Here is a 20,364-nt window from a genome sequence, read left to right on the forward strand (position 1 = left end):
TTAGCCAGGCATGGTGGTACATGCCTATAATCCCGGCTATTTGGGAGGTTAAGCCAGGAGAATTGCTTGAACCCAGGGGACAGAAGTTGTGGGGAGCAGAGATCATGCCATTGCACTCCAGCCTGGGCAACAGGAGCAAAACTCAGTCTCAGAAAAAAAAAGATAAAAACAAAAATGGAGTGACCAGAAGTATGATGCTATTGATTTGGGCAACTAAGGGTAACCTACCCAGGAACTCCCACCTTCGAGGGCTAGTGTTTATGGGTCAAAATATTAACCCTATAGGTAGAGCCTGGAACATTTAGGTTATACAGTCATGTGTCGCTGAATGACTGAGATGTTTTCTGAAAAATGTATTGTTAGGCAATGTTGTCATTGTGTGAACAGCGTACGGTGTACTTACACAAGCCTAGATGGTATAGCCTGCTGCACACCTAGACTATATGGAAACCTGTTGCTCCTAGGCTGCAAGCCTGCGTGGCATGTTTCTGTACTGGATACTGTAGGAAAATGTAACACAATTCTAAGTATTTGTGTATCTAAACATAAAAAGTTACAGTAAAAAATACAGCACTAAAGGAAAAAATTTTTATAAGATAAAAATGGTACATGTGTATTGGACAGTTATCATGACTGGAGCTAGTAGGACTGGAAGTTGCTCTGGGTGAGTGAGTGAGTGAGTCAATATGAAGGCCTAGGAATTACTGTACACTACTGTAGACTTTATAAACACTGTATATTTCGGCTACTCTTAATTTATAAAAATGATTATTATTACATATATTTTTTGAGATGGAGTCTGCATTCGTTGCCTAGGCTGGAGTGCAGTGACATGATCTCTGCTCACTGCAACCTCTGCCTCCTGGGTTCAAGAGATTCTCCTGCTTCAGCCTCCTGAGTAGCTGGGATTACAGGTGTGTGCCATCACACCCAGCTACTTTTTGTATTTTTAGTAGAGATGGGGTTTCACCATGTTGGCCAGGATGGTCTTGGTCTCTTGACCTCGTGATCCGTGTGCCTCAGTCTCCCAAAGTGCTGGGATTACAGCATGAGCCACCGTGGCCAGCCTAGTTTTTGTATTTTTAGTAGAGACAGGATTTTGCCATGTTGGCCACGCTAGTCTTTAACTCCTGACTTCAAGTGATCCGCCCGCCTCAGCCTCCCAAAGTGCTGGGATTACAGGCGTGAGCCACCACGCCTAGCCTATTCTTTCTTAATAATAAATTAATCTTAGTTTACTGTAACTTTTTTACTTTATGAAGTTTTACATTTTAAAAACTTTTTGATTCATATAATAATAATAAGCTTAAAACACAACCCCATTGTAGAGCTGTACAAAAGTATTTTATTTATTTTTAGAGACAGACTCTTGCTATCTTGCGCAGGGTGGACTCAAATTCCTGGGCTCAAGCAATCCTTCCAAGTAGCTAGGACTACAGGTGTGTACCGCTACACCTGGCCTTTTTTTCTTTATATTCTTACTCTGAGAGATTTTTTCTATTTTAAAAATTACTTATTTTTTTACTTTTTAAACGTTCTTGTTTAAAACTAAGACACAGACTGGGTGCAGTGGCTCACATCTGTAATCCCAGCACTATGGGAGGCTGAGGCAGGCAGATCACTTGAGGTCAGGAGTTTGAGACCAGCCAGGCCAACATGGCAAAACCCCATCTCCACTAAAAACGCAAAAATTAGCCAGATGTGGTAGTGTATGCCTTTAATCCCAGCTAGCCAGGAGGCTGAGGCAGGAGAATCACTGGAATCTGAGAGGCAGAGCCTGCAGTGAGCTGAGATTGTGCACTCCAGCCTCTGCAACAGAACAAGACTCCATTTTTTTTTTTTTTTTTTTTTTTTTTTTGAGACGGAGTTTCACTTTTGTTACCCAGGCTGGAGTGCAATGGCATGATCTCGGCTCACTGCAACCTCCGCCTCCTGGGTTCAGGCAATTCTCCTGCCTCAGCCTCCTGAGTAGCTGGGATTACAGGCACAGGCCACCATGCCCAGCTAATTTTTTGTATTTTTAGTAGAGATGGGGTTTCACCATGTTGACCAGGATGGTCTCAATCCCTTGACCTTGTGATCCACCCACCTCGGCCTCCTAAAGTGCTGGGATTACAGGCTTGAGCCACTGCACCCAGCCACAAGACTCCATCTTAAACAAAACAAAACAAAACAAAACAAAAAGACTCAAACACACACATTAGCTTAGGTCTATACAGGGTCAGGATCATCAAGATCACTGTCTCCCACCTCTGCATTTTTTTCCACTAGAAAGTCTTTGGAGCAATAACACCCATCGAGCTGTCATCTCCTATGATAACAATGCCTTCTTCTGGAATGCCCCTTAAAGAATTGCTGGAGGGTGTTTTATAGTTAACTTTAAAAATGTATATAAGTAGAAGGGGTATGCCGTAAAATAATGATAAAAAGTGTAGCATAGTGAGTACTTAAACCAGTGACATAGTCATTTACTGTTATTCAGTGTTTTGTACAGTACATAATTGTGTGTGCTGTACTTTTATATGACTGGCAGCACAGTGAGTTTGTTTATACCAGCATCACCACAAACATACATGGTGGTTTGGCACTGCAACGGCTGCGACATCACTGGGCAACAGGGAATTTTCAGCTCCATTGTAATCTTACGGGACAACTGTTGTATAAGTGGTCTGTGGTTGACTGAAATGTCCTTGTGTGGCACATGACCATGTTACTGCTTATCCATTCTATTCTACCCCAGGCACTATTCTAGGTACTAGAAATGCATCCTATCAATGCTTAGCCCAGGATATAGGCTCAAAGAGCAATGATTATAATTCAACGTGGCAAGTGCTATAATGGAGGAATACAAAGAAGGGACAGGACCCGAAATTCAGTCAGCAAGGAATCAGGAAACTCAAGTGAAGGTGACACTCCACTTTGCAAGCTTTGTAAGGTGAGAGCCAACTGACATTAGTTACATGGACAGGCATAGGTGGTGACTATGGGCAGGGGGGAATATAGCAGATGGAGTAGATTAGTGTTTCTATTTGTTCCAATCTCCTTGAGATTCCATTTTTCTTTTCTTTTCTTTTTTTTTTAATGAGCTTGCTTTTATTTTTATTCAAAATGCACAGCTTTATTTTCCTTACCAGACAGAGCCACAGATGCAGCACGTTACCGTCATGACTCCTTCTTCTTAGCGCCCCAGGGCTGCCATAGGATTTCCAGGAGCTCCTGGCCAGAGGAGTCCTGAGATTTAAAATAGTAAAGCTTTCTCCATAGCCTCAAGTTCCTTTGATGTTTGGGTTACTGAACACAAACTGAATGGATAATTTGTCTTCAGCATAATCCACTTCTGTTCCTCAACGTGGTTAGACGCGCCTTCTTTTTGATGAGCACTCCAATGTGAACTTCGTCAAAATCTCTTTGTCTTCGTATGTTTGTTGTACTGCACCCCCTTGGCGAAGCGCCTCTGTAACGCTTGGTTCATGGACTGCAGCCCGGCGGGAATGTTCTTGTCCCGGCCCGGGGCCTGCTCCGGCCCCACCAGCTTCTTCAGGGCGGAAAACATCGTCCCGCTCGGACGTCCCGGCCCGGGCGCGGCCGGCAAGCTCAGCGGCGGCGGGGAAGCGGCGCGACTCGCACCATGTCCCGGCGGCGCCGGCACGGCCAGAGGCTGGGGTCCCGGCGGTGGAGCGCGGCCTCGAGCGGCGGCTCGGGAACCTCAGCCGCGGCGGCTCCGCTCCGGCCCCCGCGGCCTCAGGCACGGCCGCCCTCCAGGCGTCAGCGCCGCCATCTTGGCGCCGGCTCGGCGGGCCGCGGGAGGCCGTGATTCCATTTTTCTCAGTTGCAGAGACTAGCACGTCAAAAACAGTGTCCGTTGCTTTTGCAACGAGGATTCCTGAGGTAATTGAAGCTACACTGGAGATTAGAATGAGGAACTGATTTAAGTGGGACACAGTGGGTCGCAAGTGAGGCTTCCATTTTTCTGGTGTGGCTCCAGTGTCTCCCTGTTTCCTAGACTGTGGCAAAGGGAGTGTGACTCTCTTTGAGGAACCCAAGCAGCTGGGAGAAGAATGGTGCCCGTTTCAGAGAAGAAAGAAGATGCCTTTAGGATGGGGATATGTTATACCCAGAGCACATTTGGGTGGAGATGTCTAGAAGTGAGTTGAAAATCGAGTTGGGGAATTCAAGAGCACAGGCTGGAGTAGAGATAAAGATGATCATAGTATGGATGTAGGCATTAGTGTGGGTGAGGAATGTGTAGCATCTGGAGACAAGAGGGTCAACAGTGGCATCTGCCCCTTCAAGAAAAACTTTTTGCTGGAGACTAAGAAAATTGAGTCCTTGAAGTCAAGCTGACTCTGCTGTTAGCCTCCTAAATGAAAAGGTAGGTAGAACAGGTCTTGTTTGCAAAATAAATTCAAGACCTACTTATCTACCAACAGCAAAAAAAAAAAAAAAAAAAAAAAAAAAAAAAAAAAAAAAAAAAAAAAAAAAAAAAAAATTTTGGAAGTAATTTCACATTGACTGCAAAGTTTCCAAATATTGCAAAGAACACTCATATATTCTTTAGCCAGATTCATCTATTTTTAATTTTTTTCCCTTTTCTTTATCCTTTACTTCCTCTGTGCACATATATATATATTTTCTGAACAATTTGATGGTAAATTACATGTGTCATGGCCCTCTGCCCTTTAAATCTTCAGTGAGTATTTCCTAAGAACAAGGATATTTTCTTGCATAACCACAGTATAGTTATCAACTTCAGTAAATTTGACATCTACAATTGTATGATCTGATCTACCATCTGCATTCTAACTTGTTAATTAACCCAATAATGTTCTTTGCAGGATTATTTCTCTCTCTAGTACAGAATCCCGTCTAGGATTACATATTGCTTTTAGTTGTCATGTCTCTTTAGTTAAATTTTATGTGGAATAGTTCCTCATTTTTTCACTGTCTTTTTACGATACTGACATTTAAAAAATAATACAGCCTCCCCACTCCCTTTTAATAGAAGGTTCTTGATTTTGGGTTTGTAAGATGTTTCTTCAGGATTGGATTCAGGTTATGTATTCCCTGTCGGAGATGTGATCTTCTTAAGGTATCACATCCAGAGGCAGATAATATCCATCTTCTCCTTATTGGTGCTATTAATTTTGATTACTTGGACAAGATGTCTGATTTCTTTACTATACAGTTAATATTGTCTTCTTTGCTACTAATAAGTAATTTATGGGGATACACTTAAGTTCATGCAAATATTCTGCTCCTCATCAAAGTTCCCCCCCCTAAATTTAGCATCTATTGATAATAATCCAATCTTTGCTATGATGGTTGCAAAATGATGATTTTCCTCTTTAGCATTGCACTGCATTTACTTTTTAGTTCTTGACATCCTCTAAGCAAGAGCCCTTCCTTCTCTACTATCTATCTATCTATCTGTCTGTCTATCCATCCATCCATCCATCCATCCATCCATCTATCCATCCATCCATCCATTTATCGTAAGTGTGAACTAATGGATTCCTGTTTCTCAATGGTTTGCAGTTTGTTATTTTACTCAATTATTTTGTGCTCAAATTTCCCTTTAAAATTGGATTTGGAGAATAAGAGTCCCTTCAAACTCTTGTATACTTATGATATACCTCCATCATTTTTTGGAGTACTTTCTTGCATAAAAATATGTTTCTGGGGCTGGGTGCAGTGGCTCATGCCTGCAATCCCAACACTTTGGGAGGACAAGACGGGCAGATCACATGAGATCAGGAGTTTGAGACCAGTTGACCAACATGGTTAAACCTTGTCTCTACTAAAAAATAAAAAAAATTAGCTGGGAATGGTGGCAGAGGCCTGTAATCCCAGCTACTTGGGAAGCTGAGGCAGGAGCATTGCTTAAACCTTGGAGGTGGAGGTTGCAGTGAACCGAGACAATGCCATTGCACTCCAGCCTGGGTGACAAGAGCAAAACTCCATCTCAAAAAAAAAAAAAAAAAAAAAAAAAAGCTTCTGTGTCCTAGCCCTTGAATCAGCTCTTTGCTCATAGATTTCTGGTTCCTTTTAGTAGTGACTAGTGTTAGAGACCAATATCTGGACGCTGTGAGCTCATGGCTACTGGGGTGTCTTGTTCCTAGGCTCCTATTGCAGACAGAGGTAGGAAATGTCTGTGTGTATTGTATATATGTATATAATGCATATGTACACATGTAACTATACATATACACATACACATTTTAGAAATCATGAACTTATAACAGTATCTCCAATTCCAGTTCATGTTCACAGGGTTTTTCCTTACCATCACCCATTCCATATTTGTATTTCTTTTCTTCTATTGCAAGAACCCTGGGATGGAGCTGTTTCAATCTTTCATTAGTATTAAATGCCTCATTAGCATTTAAAAAGTAGGCAGTGAGAAGAGCACACAGAGACAGACAAGAAACAACAAGGACTAACCAGAAAAGGAAGAGAAAATCAGAAGAAGGATATCAAAGAAGTCCAGGGAGAAATGCACTTTAGCCCTGTCAGATTTGATTTCCACTAAAATAAGGGACAGAGGAAGAAGAACATATTTTGGGGGAAGATTTTGGTCATATTGTGATCAATTTTGGATGTATCAAGTTTGAGTGTACTGAATTTAAGACTGCTATGGGGATCCAGTGAAGTTGTCCAGAAAGCATGCTCAAGGATAGATTTGAACTCAGGAGAGAGCTCATGACCGTGAGTGGAAAATTTGGAGCCTTCATTTATTCTTTTCCCTCCCTCTCCTCCCCTCCCCTCCCTCCCTTCCTTCCTTCCTTCCTTTCTTCTTTCCTTCCTTCTTTCTTTCCTTCCTTCCTCTCCCCTTTCCCTTCCCCGTCCCTTTCCCCTTCTCTTTTCTTTTCTTTTCTTTCTTGAGTCTTGCTCCCTGTCACCCAGGCTGGAGTGTAGTGGCACAATCACAGCTCATTAAAGCCTCCATTTCCTGGATTCAAGGCATCCTCCCATCTCAGCCTCCGAAGTAGCTGGGACTTCAGGCACAAGCCACCACACCTGGCTAATTTTTAAGTTTTTTGTAAAGACAGAGTCTCACTATGTTGCCCAGCCTGGTTTTAAACTCCAGCCTGGAATAAGAACAGGCCTCAATAATCCTCCTGTCTTGGCCTTCCAAAGGGCTAGGATTATAGGCATTAGCCACTGTTGCCAGCCTTTGTTCCTTCATTGGACAAATATTTATTAAACATTCACTCTGAAGGTGCTGTGCTGGACGTTGGTGACATGTCAAGTGATAAATAAGGCAAAGACACTGGCTGTCATGGAGTTAATCTATTGCAAGGTATGGTGGTGGGAGGGGCAGGGAAACAGATCGTAAACGTAGAAGTAAATATGTGAGCTATAACTTCAGATAGTGTCACTTGCTGTGAAGAAAATAAAAAAGAACATTTAGTGAGTGATAAATGGGAGGATTGGGTGTTTACTTAGCTTGGTTATGGAGAAATTGTTTTTGAAAAATTTTTTATTTTGTACTGCTTTGTGTTCTCTCTGTGTGTGTGTGTGTGTGTGTGTGTGTGTGTGTGTGTGTGTGTGTGTTGGTACCATAGTTACTGAAAAAAATATTGGCCAGGCTTGGTGGCTCATGCCTGTAATCCCAGCACTTTGGGAGGCTGAGGTGGGCAGATCACAAAGTCAGGAGATCAAGACCATCCTGGCCAACATGGTGAAACCCTGTCTCTACTAAAAATACAAAAATTAGCTGGGGTGGTGGCATGTGCCTATAATCCCAGCTCCTTGGGAGGCTGAGGCAGGAGAATGGCTTGAACTAGGGAGTCGAAGGTTGCAGTGAGCTGAGATCGTGCCACTGCACTCCAGCCTGGTGACATAGTGAGACTCTGTCTCAAAAAACAAACAAACAAACACAAGAAAAAAAATGTACTGAGTATCTACCCTGTGCCAAAACTGTACTGGGCCCTGGGCATAGAACAGTAAAAAAAGGAGACAGTCTTTCTCAAGGTGACTGTACAGTGTTATGAGAGACACATATATTAAACAAATTATATACATAAATGTATAATTATTGTAGTGCTATTAAAGGGAAGGACAAGTTGCTATGCAAACATTTAGCTAAGAAATTCCTGGTGGACATTTGTTGTTTGCCTCTCCAGATTCCTTCCTCAGACTTCCTGTAATTCTGGTTGGGGTTTGGCAACTCACCCCACATATTATCAATCAGTGTCAGGGAAGATACAGTCCTGCTTGGTCAATCAGATCATTGCTTTTCCATAGTACCAATGGTTGGTTCTAAAACAGGAATATGTCCAGAGTCAACTCACTCAAGCTAGTAAGAATAAGCTATGGGGCTTTTTTTTTGGAACCCTCTTGGAGAAATTAACTCCATTCTTCATGTTTGATTTGAATGTGAAGGAGAAAGCTGGAGACATGGCAGCCATCTTATCACTATGGAGGGTGAGATTCTCTGAGGGAGCCAACATGGAGAAAATGGGGCCAGGAGATGGAGAGGTAAGTTGTCCTGGTAACACTTTTTGAGGCCAGGATCAAGCCAGAAACTAACTCTGGACTTTGTACTTACCTGAATCAGTTTGAGTTCTCACTTGTGAATAAGATAATTTGGAACATAAATGAGTGAGGGAAGGTTTTCCTAGGGAAGGCATGTATAATCTGAGACCTGAGAGTAGAAATTAGGCTGGTCTGGAGGAGGAGGTGAGCAGAGAATCCAAGCAGAGGAAACAGCACCACATGCCCAACAGGCATGAGCAGGTGAAGCCGCAGAAAGTAAGAGAAGTAAAGAGAGAAGCCTTTTTATACAGAAAACTTCAAGTGTATTTAAAATAAAGAGAACAGAGTAATGAACATCCACATATCCATCATCCAGCATCGACTTTTATTAACTCAGGGCCGATGTTGTTTCATTTACACCTGCATCTCTTACCCCTCCCTGATTCTGGATGGATTATTTTTATGTAAAATGGAATGTGTTTTTGAGAAAATGACAACTGAATTAAAACACAAATATTTGATGAGATGGAGCAGCCCTTTGAAGATTTTCAGGAAGGAAAGATTTCTAGGCAGAAGAAAAAGTAGGTATAAAACCCCTGATATTGGAACAGATTTCTTTTTTTTTCTCTTTTTTTTGAGACAGATCTTGCTTTGTCATCCAGGCTGGAGTGAAGTGGTATGAACATAGCTCACTGCAGCCTCAACCTCGTGGGCTCAAGTGATTCTCTCACCTCAGCTTCCTGAGTAGTTTGGATTACAGGTACGTGCCACTACACAAGGCTAATTTTAGTATTTTTAGTAGAGATGGAGTTTCACCATGTTGCCTACGCTGGTCTGAAGCTCCTGAGCTCAAGGGATCCATCCACTTCAGCCTCCCAAAGTGCCAGGATTACAAGTGTGAGCCACCATGCCTGGCTGAGTTTTTTGAGAGATACAAAATTGGACCAGACTGGCCACAGTGGAAGGAAAGAAGAGGAAGGAAGTAAGAGATGAATCATGTAAGTCAACTGCGTCAGTGTGTCAGATAATGGAGGCCTTGGGGTCATGGTAAGGAGTTTGGATTTTATTCAAATTACTATATGAAGTCCTTTAAAACAGAGGAGACTGTATTCTGGTTTATTTTCTGAGAAGTTCTCTCTGGTTACTATTTGGAGGATGGAGTGGAAGGAGTCCAACAGTGGAAGAAAGGTTGTCAATTAAGACACTATTGTAGCAGACATGGGAAAAGTTGATGATGGTTTGAAATGGGGTTTAACAATGGAAGTCATGAGACTTGGGATATATTTTGGAGGAAGCCTATATGATTGGCTGATGGTTTGGATGTGAACTGTGACAGAGAGAGAGAAAACAATAATGACTTCCGAGGTTTTGGCCTGAGTAAGTAGGTGATGGTGGTACTATTTACAGAAGTGGAGAAAACTAAGGAAGAAAAGTCGGTTTGAGGATGGAGGTCAATGTAGGGGGCAGCACACCAAGAGTTTTGATTTGTCAAAAGTTAAGTTTGAGATGCTCTTAGATAGTCCAAGTGGAAAAGTTGCGTTAATGGTTAGTCATAGGAGTTTGACCTCAGGGGAGAGGTCAGGACCAGAGACAGATTTAGAACTTTTGCCTAGTGTCTTCAATTTGCCCTTCAGAACAATGTTCCACTCTTTTTTTGCCCTGTACTGAACTCTAATAATCTGACCTGTATTGACTCAACAGTCTTTCTTGTCCTGTAGCTTCCCACTGTATTTGGCCAATAAAGAGCCCTAGAAGAAGATCTGGGGGAAATGAGGGAGGAGAGTGAGGTTGGGCTCTTTATTACTCTAGTCCCCTCTTTATGTAATATCATTTAGGGTTTACTGTGTCTTTCAATCGAAGATCACAGCTCCTGTCTCCGGTTTTCAGAAATTACTCTCTCCATTCTCTGTCAAGCCTAGGGATGATAATGTATGTCAGTGTTATTAGCCCAGTCATGCTGAACTGTCCCTTGTGGTTTCTCTAAATCCTGCCTTTTATTAAACTTGTCTCATGACCCAGGGAGGGTGCCATACACTTCTTGCTAGGGTCCTGACTTATGCTGGAACCAATGGCATATAGATAGCAAAGCTGTGGGCCTGAATGAAAGCCACTAAGGAGATCAGAGGACAGAGCTTGAGGCATATGAGCTTTTAGAGGTAGGCAGGGAAGGAGGAGCTGGCATAGGAGATGTGAGTGGTGAGGCCCATTAAGTAGGGATTAAACCAGGTGAGCATGGAGTCACCGAAGCCCAAACAAAAAAGCACACCAAGAAGCAGGGGTTGCCCTGTCAAAAGCTACTTTCTTTTTTTTTTTTATTGCATTTTAGGTTTGGGGGTACATGTGAAGAACATGCAAGATTGTTGCATAGGTACACACATGGCAGTGTGGTTTGCTGCCTTCCTTCCCCTCACCTGTATCTGTCATTCTCCCCATGCTGTCTCTTTCCACCTCCCCACCCCCCGTCCCTCCCCCATTTCCCCCCAATGGACCCCAGTGTGTAGTGCTCCCCTCCCTGTGTCCATGTGTTCTCATTGTTCAACACCCGCCTATGAGTGAGAACATGCGGTGTTTGATTTTCTGCTCTTGTGTCAGTTTGCTGAGAATGATGGTTTCCAGGTTCATCCATGTCCCTACAAAGGACGCGAACTCATCGTTTAAATGCTCATCTTCACTGGTCATTAGAGAAATGCAAATCAAAACCACATTGAGATACCATCTCACACCAGTTAGAATGGCGATCATTAAAAAATCTGGAGACAACAGATGCTGGAGAGGGTGTGGAGAAATAGGAACACTTTTACACTGTTGGTGGGAGTATAAATTAGTTCAACCTTTGTGGAAGACAGTGTGGCGATTCCTCAAAGACCTAAAAATAGAAATCCCATTTGACCCAGCAATCCCATTACTGGGTATATATCCAAAGGATTATAAATCATTCTACTATAAGGACACATGCACATGAATGTTCATTGCAGCACTGTTTACAATAGCAAAGACCTGGAACCAACCCAAATGCCCATCGATGATAGACTGGATAGGGAAAATGTGGTACATATACACCACGGAATATTACACAGCTGTCAAAAGCTACTTTCTTTGGGGTCAGGGGAGGTGGAAACAGAGAACCCACTGTCAGATTTGGCCATCAGTGAACTTTAATGTGAATGGTGTAGACCTCACAGAGCTTAATCGCTTAAATATGTGAGTCCCACACCTTAATAGGATTTATGAGTTCTTGCATGGTTGGCCCTTAGCTTAGTCCTCCGGCCTCTCCTCCTCCAACTCCCTGCCAATCACACTGCTCCTCAGCCCGTCAAAGCCTCTGCTCTGGTGGAGGCTTCCAGGGCGTTGCTCTTGCTGTGCCTTCTACCTGGGACACTCTTTCTCCCATTTCTCACTTCCCCTGGCTCACTCCTACCTCAGGTATCTTAGAACCCTCCTGACCCTTGAGTCTGGGGAAAGTGACCTCCCTAGTATAGTTGATTCTCATTATCCACAGTAGTTACATTCTAGAAAGTTGTTGTGAGCACTGCATTAAGCAAATACTGAACCCTGGCTCCTAGAGGTAACACAGGGTTAGATTCCTGCAAGCTTCTGGTCAATGCATTGTCATTAACTGATTAAAGCACAACCTGTTCTGGGAATGTTTCTATTTAAAGGCATAACCTTGTTCTGTGTGTATTTCTTATTTAATATGTTGTTGATTCATTAACATTGAACCCATAACCAACAGCACTGTGAGTCACACCTGAGTGAAGCTTATCCAAACACCTGATTTTCTCCACAGGACACATCACAGTTTTCTAATGCTTAGGAACACTAGACAGTGCTTCAGCACTAAGCTGGGGGTGATTATAAATAGTGAAATCACCAAGAAAAAGCACAAGGATACAAAAAAATGTGGCTCTAATGGACCTTGAAATGGACATGTGTTTATAGTATAAGAGTGGAAATAAAAAGGCAAAATGTCACCTTATTAAAGCTCATCAGGAATATAAACATGGGGTGACTCACATTTTTATTGTTACTTTGTGCATGTTTGTGAATGACCTTGACAGCACCGGGAGTATGGACTTGAGGGTTACAAATACATGTTAGCAAGTAGAATTTGCAAATACAGAATCCATGGATGAGGATAGGCTGTTCTTAGTGCATCTGTTAATTACCTCACTGAGATCCTTTTCACACTATGTTATAATACCAAAAGTTCCATCACTTACTAGCTATGTGACTTTAGGCTAGTTCACCTCTCTGTGCCTTAACGGTATCATCAATACTATGGCAGTAATAATAGTACTTAGCTCTTAGAGTTGTTGTAAGAATTAAATTAGTAAGGCCAGGTGCAGTGGCTCATGCTTGTAATCCCAGCGCTTTGGAAGGCCAAGGTGGGAGGATGACTTGAGGCCAGGAGTTTGAGACAAGCCTGGGCAACACAGCAAGCCCCTGTAGCTGCAAAAAAAATTTAAATCTTATCTGGGCATGGTGGTACACACCTGTAGTCCCAGCTGCTTGGGAGGCTGAGGTGGGAGGATCACCTGAGCCCAGGAGTTTGAGGCTATAGTGAGCTATGATTATGCCACTGCACTCCAGCTGGGGTAACAGAGTGAGACCCTATCTCTCTTAAAAAAGAAAAGAGAGGAATTAAATGAGTGAATTCCTGTGAATAGCTTAATAAGTGTGTGACACATAGTAAGCACTTAGTGTTACGTGTTACCATTACTGTCACCTGTTTGTCTCTCTCATTGGACCATAAGCCCTGTGACATGTTCCAAGATGTTGCTCTTTTGCTAGTTGCTGGGAATGATAACACTAAAACCTCATGGTATATGGCAGGCACTGCTGTAATTGTTTTATGTTTATTACTTCAGTTAGTATCAATGAGAACCTAGTGGCAGTTTCTATTTGTGATGGTGAATATTAGGTGTCAACTTGATTGGATTGAAGGATGCCTGGATAGTTGGTAAAGTATTGTTTCTGGGTGTGTCTGTGAGGATGTTGCCAGAGGAGGTTAACGTTTGAGTTGGTGGACTGGGAGAGGAAGTCCACCCTCAATGGGTACCATCCAGTCAGCTGCCAGCATGGCTAGAACAAAGCAGGCGGAAGAAGGTGGGTTAAACTAGCTTGCTGAGCCTTCTGGTTTTCATTTTTCTCCCATGCTGGATGCCTCCATCTGTTCCTCCTGCCCCTGGACATCAGACTCCAGGTTCTCTGACCTTTGGGCTTTAGGACTTACATTAGTGGTTTACCGGGGGCTCTTGGGCCTTTGGCCATAGAATGAAGGTTACACTATCAGCTCTGCTGCTCACTGAGGCTTTTTGACTCAGACTGTCAGTACTGTCTTCTTTCTTCCTCAGCTAGCAGATGGCCTATCATGAGACTTCACCTTGTGATTGTCTGTCTGAGCCAATTCTTAATAAACTCCCTTTCCTATATACATATAAGCTTATTAGTTCTGTCCCACTGGAGGACTCTGACTAATACACTATTCTTGTCTTCAAGAAGAGGAAATTGAAGCACAGAGGTAAGTTACTTGCCTAAGGCCACACAGGTATGCAACCCCAGAGCTGGGATTTGCACTCAGGCTTTCTAACTTCAGAGTAAGGAACACCTGGTTCTTGCCCACACAGAGCATCAACAGACTCCCTCAGCCTATGCTTGCCTTCTTTTTATTAACACACATCTTTGCTTAAAAAAAAAAAAAAAGAAACATTTAAACCACTTTGTAACAGTATTATAAAAAGCTTTTAAACATTTCCTCACATTCCTGACATCTAATTCAGTGACTGTTTTCCCTTTGATGGTCCCTTCCAATGTCTGTCCGTAAAATAAGTTTCTTGATGCTAATTGTAGCATTATGCATTATAACTGGGTGTTTTGCTTTTTACCTGAGATTTTCTTGTAACACATGTTCATTTTCCACGTATCTGTGTCCCTTTCATTCTGGCCTGTTTTAATGGCTTTACTGATTAAAGAGAGGGAAGAGGCCTTTTTCCTGCTTCTTATGGCTTCACTGGATAAGTTTGCCCCTTGCATCTGATTGCTCCCCCACTACCCTGCTGAAAAGCCAGTGACAAACATTTATATAGTATTTGCTAAGATTAAACCATGGAGTTGCTGCTGTTGATGTCAATCATTGATAACAGCAATTTCATATGATTTTCAATCCAATGTATGTCAGGTGCCCTGCATTTACATGTATTAATTAAATCATCAAAATCATTGGAAGTGTTGAGTATTACTATCATCATCCCCATTCACATCTGAAGAAACTGAGGCAAAGAGAAGTTAAATAAATTGCCCAAGATCACATGGCAAGCAAGTGGTAGATTCAGGATTTGGGCCCAGGAAGTCTGGCTTTGGAGACTGGGTTCTTTAACCACTACAATGCCCCCCTGAAATGGCATCCCTGAGCTCAAAATAACCAAATCCAAAGTTGTTAAGGAAGTGGGAGCCAGCCTCCCTGCTAAGTGAGTGCCAGTGCCCCGTGCTTCTCCCTTTTTAGAATGTATTGTTTTACATATAGGGGCATTCAATAGCTGTAGGGCCCCGAGGCTAGGGAGTGGGCCTGTTACTCATCACAACATCCCTCATGCACTATGCAGTGTGTAAAGCAGATATGATCCTCAATATTTATTGAAGGAAGAAAGGAAAGAAGAAAGGAAGGAAAGTGGAAGGCGGAAAGTAGGGTATAGATTGAGGACTGAGAAGGCAGGTGAGATAAATTGTAATATAGAATGTGTCTATTTGACTTGTATGGGAATTAGACTTTGGGAGCCATAAAACAGGGTTGTATCTTCTGTTTCAGGGGTGCAGAATATGATGGACTACAAGGATGAATTCAAGCCAGACATGCTTTTTTTTTCTGCCCAGGCTGGAGTGTAGTGGCATGACCTTGATTCACTGTAACCCCTGCCTCCCGGGTTCAAGCGATTCTCCTGCCTCAGCCTCCCAAATAGCTGGGATTACTGGCACCCATTGCCATGCCCGGCTAAATTTTGTATTTTCAGTAGAAACAGGGTTTCGTCATGTTGGCCATGCTGGTCTAGAATTTCTGACCTCAAGTGATCCACCTGCCTCTGCCTCCCAAAGTGCTGGAATTACAGGTGTGAGCCACCATGCCTGGCCCCAAGCCAGAGACTCTTGATGTCAGTCAAACGGTGAAGCTCCTGCCTACAGGGCTGGGACCAGAGTTCAGAAGAAGGTGGAGGCTGGGTGGAAGGAGAGGGAGAGTGAGGAGTCAATCCTTGCAGCAGTCTTTGGGTCTGACAATTCCCCTTTGCCCTGGGAAGCAATTGTGGTGCAAAGCTATGTTTGGAATATGTAAGCCCTGCCTTCCTACCTGACTCCAGGCCATTGTCTAGAAGCCAGGTGGTGAATACTTAACATTACTTTGATGTCTTGGAACTCTTTCTGTAAGTGCCAGAGATGGTGGCAGAATACCTACAAATGTCCTCATTTTTGGGGCTTTTTGTTTCTGGTGCTCTGGGACCCAAGTTATTTGAAAGAGTAAGATATAAAAGGCTAAGACAAGTCCTGAAAGAGATAAAAACAAGGTGTTGGTTCTGTTGTCGCCTATCTTAGGGACCCTCTTTGTGACTCATTGTTTTCTACCTGTCAAAATGGGAAGCAATGTGTCTACACAGCTTCTCAAAGTTATTGTTGTGATTGAATCAGACAAAATGTTGAAAGTCCTTGGGAAAGTGTAAAGTACCATAAAATGTAATTATTGTTAATGCCTGACATTATACACATTAGATAACATAATACAATTAACTATGTTGGTGAGTATATGTGTTAATTTTCTATTGCTGCCAAATTATCACAAAGTTAGTGTCTTTAAAACAATATAAATTTACTATCTTACAGTTCTGGAGGAAAGAAGCATGAAAGGGGTCTGATGGGGCTAAAATCAAGGTGTTGACAGGGCTGTATTCCAGTCTGGAGGCTCCTTGCCTTTTTCAGCAGTCAGAGACCAACTGCCTTCCTTTCCTCATGGTCCCTTTCCTCCATCTTCAAAGCCAGCCACATGACATTGTTCTGTGCCTTTCTTCTGTGGTCACATTTTCCCCTCTCTTCTGCCTCTCTCTTTCACTCTTAAGGACCCTTGTGATTACATTAGTATATTAGTCTGTTCACATGCTGCTAATAAAGATATACCTGAGACTGGGTAATTTGTAAAGGACTGAGATTTAATAGATCCACAGTTCCACATGGCTGGCGAGGCCTCATAATCATGGAGGAAGGCAAAGGAGAGGCAAAGGTACATCTTACATGGCAGCAGACAAGAGGGTTTGTGCAGGGGAACTTCCATTCATAAAACCATGATCTCATGAGACTCATTCACTATCATGGGAAGAGTATTGGAAAGACCTTCCCATATGATTCAATTACCTCCCATTGGGTCTCTCCCATGACATACATGGGAATTATAGGAGCTACAATTCAAGATGAGATTTGGGTAGGGACATAGCCAAACCATATCAATTAGGCTCACCCAGATCATCTAGCATAATCTCCCTATTTTAAAATCAGTCAGTTAGCAACTTTAATTCCCCTTTGCCCCATAACCAAACATAGTCATAGGTTCTTGGGATAAGGACATGGACATCTGTAGTGTGCCATTAGTCTAACTACCCCAATATATATTTTGTGCACTTTCTGTCTGGAAAGAACAATGGAAAGTCAAAATTCTTCCTAATTTGCTTCACGTTCTACTGAATGAATCCTAACAATATCCTTTTCATGGGTAACCAGCAACACCTAGTGTCTCTCCAAATAAATTTCAACAGTAAGCTTATTTAAAGTGACCTGTAATTAAGCTCAGTGACTGATGATGGAAAAAGGAAATTCTCATTATTCAAGGAGAGAGAAGGCTGGAATTCTCTCTTCTCTATATTTTTTGATTTATTTTGAGTTCCCACATCCATGCATGCATCCATCCAGAAGTATTTAAATTAATTCTGTTTGGGGCATGGCACCATACTGGGCTCTTTGGGAGATGTGGAAAGATAAAAATGTAATCCCAACATTTACAAAGCACTGAAGACTTAAGGGCCAAATGTGGGAGTTATAATTATATAGAGCGACTGTACAACACCAAAAGCCCAATGAAAAATTTATCTCCTGCTCTTGTGAAAGAACTGGTGCAGCTACTTTGGAAAACAGTTTGGCAGTTCCTCAAAAAGTCAAATATAGAGTTACTATGTGAACTAGCATTTCTACTCCTAGGTATATATCCAAGAGAACAGAAAATGTGTGTCCACACAAAAACTTGTACGTGAATGTTCATAGTAGCATTATTCATAAAAGCCAAAAAGTAGAAACAACCCAAATACCCATCAACTGATTAATGGATAAGCAAACTGTGGTATATCCATATAATAAAATATTATTCAACCATAAACACTAAGTATTGATACATGCTACAACATAGATGAAAGTTGAAAACACTATACTAAGTGAAATAAGTCAGTCATTAAAGGCCACATATTATATGATTCCATGTGCATGAAATGTTCAGAATAGGCAAAACCATAGAAACTGAAAGCAGATTCACGCATACTAGGTCCTGGAGAAGGGAGAATTGGGAATGACTGCTAGTAGTACAGGGTTTATTTTGGGGGTGATGACAAAGTTCTGAAATTAGATGGTGGCTGTATTAGTCTGTTCTCATGTTGCTAATAAAGACATACTCAAGACTGGGTAGAGGCTTACTGGACTCACAGTCCTACATGGCTGGGGAGGCCTCACAGTCATGGCAGAAGGCAAAGGAGGAGCAAAGGCACATCTTACATGGTGGCAATCAAGAGAGCATGTGCAAGGAAACTCCCCTTTATAAAACCATCAGATCTTGTAAGAGTTATTCACTGTCACAAGAACAGCATGGGAAGGCCCAGCCCCATGATTTAGTTAGCTCCCACTGAAACCCTCCCATTACACATGGGAATTATGGGAGCTACAATTCAAGATGAGATTTGGGTGGGGACAGAGTCAAAGCATATCAGTGGCGATGATTGCACAACTTTGTAGATGTAATAGGAACCCTAAAACTCATGGAATTGTACACTTTAAATGTGTGAATTGTTTTGCATGTGAATTATATTTCAATGAAATTACTAAAAATTATGAAAAGGATCAGGGAGACAAAATGAGTGGTAAGTAATTAGAGACATGAAGGAGAGATTAGAAAAGTACCTCTGATTAGTTTTTTGCTTCTTGGGTTTCTTCTTCAGGTCTCAGAGTGGTGCCATTTTTTTCCCATGTATTTCTTTCCCTTACCTACACCCCTACTACAATCAACAGGATATTTACTATGTAAGGCTGACTCTGATCCCAAACAAGGAGAGAGATGGAAGTTCCATTCCCTATGCAGAGAAAATGGAGATGTGCTGATGAAAATAGAGAATGGAATAGGATTCATGCCCTTTACTCTTGAGTGCATTCCCACATGGGAGGCACCTCTGGCTTTGGGGAACAAATGCCCTTGGGATGCCAGGTCCTGTGAGCCCTCTACACAGTTTACCCAGCTGTTTGGAGAATGAGGAATCTTGGGGTGGCAATGCTCAAAGCTAACTATGTTCCTAATCTCCACAGTGGAGAGCTAGTAGTGTCTGTCTTTGCCTTCCGGCTGGCCTGCACTCAGGGCCCTTGGGCTGTCTACCTTCTCTCTGTCCCCTTTGATAGAACAGTTCCTCATTAACACACATCCTGATGTCTCCTTCCCAGCTGTGTGTCTTGTTTCTTGATCTGCTCCCTGATTCTTGTCTTGTGCTGTAGAAACCAAAGTACTATTTCTTACAGGACAAGATACGACTCTGCATTGTAAAAGTTATTTCACTTGTTCTAGGAGGCCTTTAGAAGCTGTAGTTTGGATCAGGCTCCACGCATTTCTCTAAGTGACTTACCTTCCTCTATGACTTTCCTCCCTGTGCACATGTGTTCCTGGAGTCTAGGTGGTGTGGAGAAGCATGGAGATTGAGTTTGAAATGTCAGAGCCATAGTAAAAGATAGTTCCCAACTGTTCCAGCTAAGAGAGGCCCAAGGAGACATGATGACTAAATGTAATATAGTATCCAGAGACAGAAAAAGGACATTAGATAAAAACTAAGGATATTTCAGGGCTGGATGTTTGTATGAGTGAAGTATGAACACTAATTAATAATAATGTTATCAACATTAATTGTGACAATGTGCTATACTGTTGTAAAAGGTTCAACATGGGGAAAGCTCGGCTTGGTGTACATGGGCTCTGTATGCATTGTCTTTGAAATTTTTCTGTAAATCTAAAAATTATTCTAAAATCTAAAAGAAGAACTTCATTAACTCCCTTGTCCCCAACATAAAGAATGTCCCCACCCACATCATAGCATTCAGCTCTGCCCTGGCTGGACCATTTAAAAGGTGAGTGTCATTCAGTATGCCTCCTTTGATGGGTAGTAATCAGACATCACCTCTATCATCAGTGCTTTCTGGAAAGATTACATTTACCTGTCTAGAAAGAATAGAGTTTTAAAATCCTGGGTGGATGGCTAGGAAGATGGAAGTGAAGGGGCAGAAGTGTTCATTCTGGTTCTAGGGTGAGTGAAGCCCTGAAGGACACTGAGTGACAATGAGTGAGCCTACAGTCATTCTGGCTCACATCCAAATGGCTGTCAGGGAATGATTGATCCATGAAGACATCATCTCAGACAGTCAAGGCAAGTTTTGCATCTAGAACACACAGCCAAATGTCAGGAGCTGAAGGTGTACCCACACTTTCTGTCAAATATGAGAGTTTAGTCTGAAAATGAGTAGGAGCTAAGGCTATACAAGCCAGAGCAACTGAGTCAATCAGGAGTGAATTCTGGAGCCCTGAGTCCCAGGACTCCGATTCTGAGCACAATGGGT

General features: G+C 42.3%; 1 protein-coding gene and 1 non-coding gene across 2 annotated transcripts in view; both read left to right on the forward strand.

Moving 5' to 3' along the window:
- Nucleotides 1–20,364, forward strand: part of LOC101033324 (melanoma inhibitory activity protein 2-like) — a 125,584-nt gene that overhangs the window by 5,033 nt on the left and 100,187 nt on the right. Inside the window, exons 3-5 of the mRNA XM_074379105.1 lie at nucleotides 2,741–7,300; nucleotides 8,386–8,481; nucleotides 9,122–9,238. The gene's annotated coding sequence lies outside the window, so the exon portion shown is untranslated. The remainder of the gene's footprint in view (nucleotides 1–2,740; nucleotides 7,301–8,385; nucleotides 8,482–9,121; nucleotides 9,239–20,364) is intronic.
- LOC120365495 (small Cajal body-specific RNA 15) lies at nucleotides 4,306–4,432 on the forward strand. Its single transcript, XR_005580420.1, has one exon.

This window comes from Saimiri boliviensis, chromosome 10, assembly GCF_048565385.1.
Source record: "Saimiri boliviensis isolate mSaiBol1 chromosome 10, mSaiBol1.pri, whole genome shotgun sequence".
NCBI lineage: Eukaryota > Metazoa > Chordata > Mammalia > Primates > Cebidae > Saimiri > Saimiri boliviensis.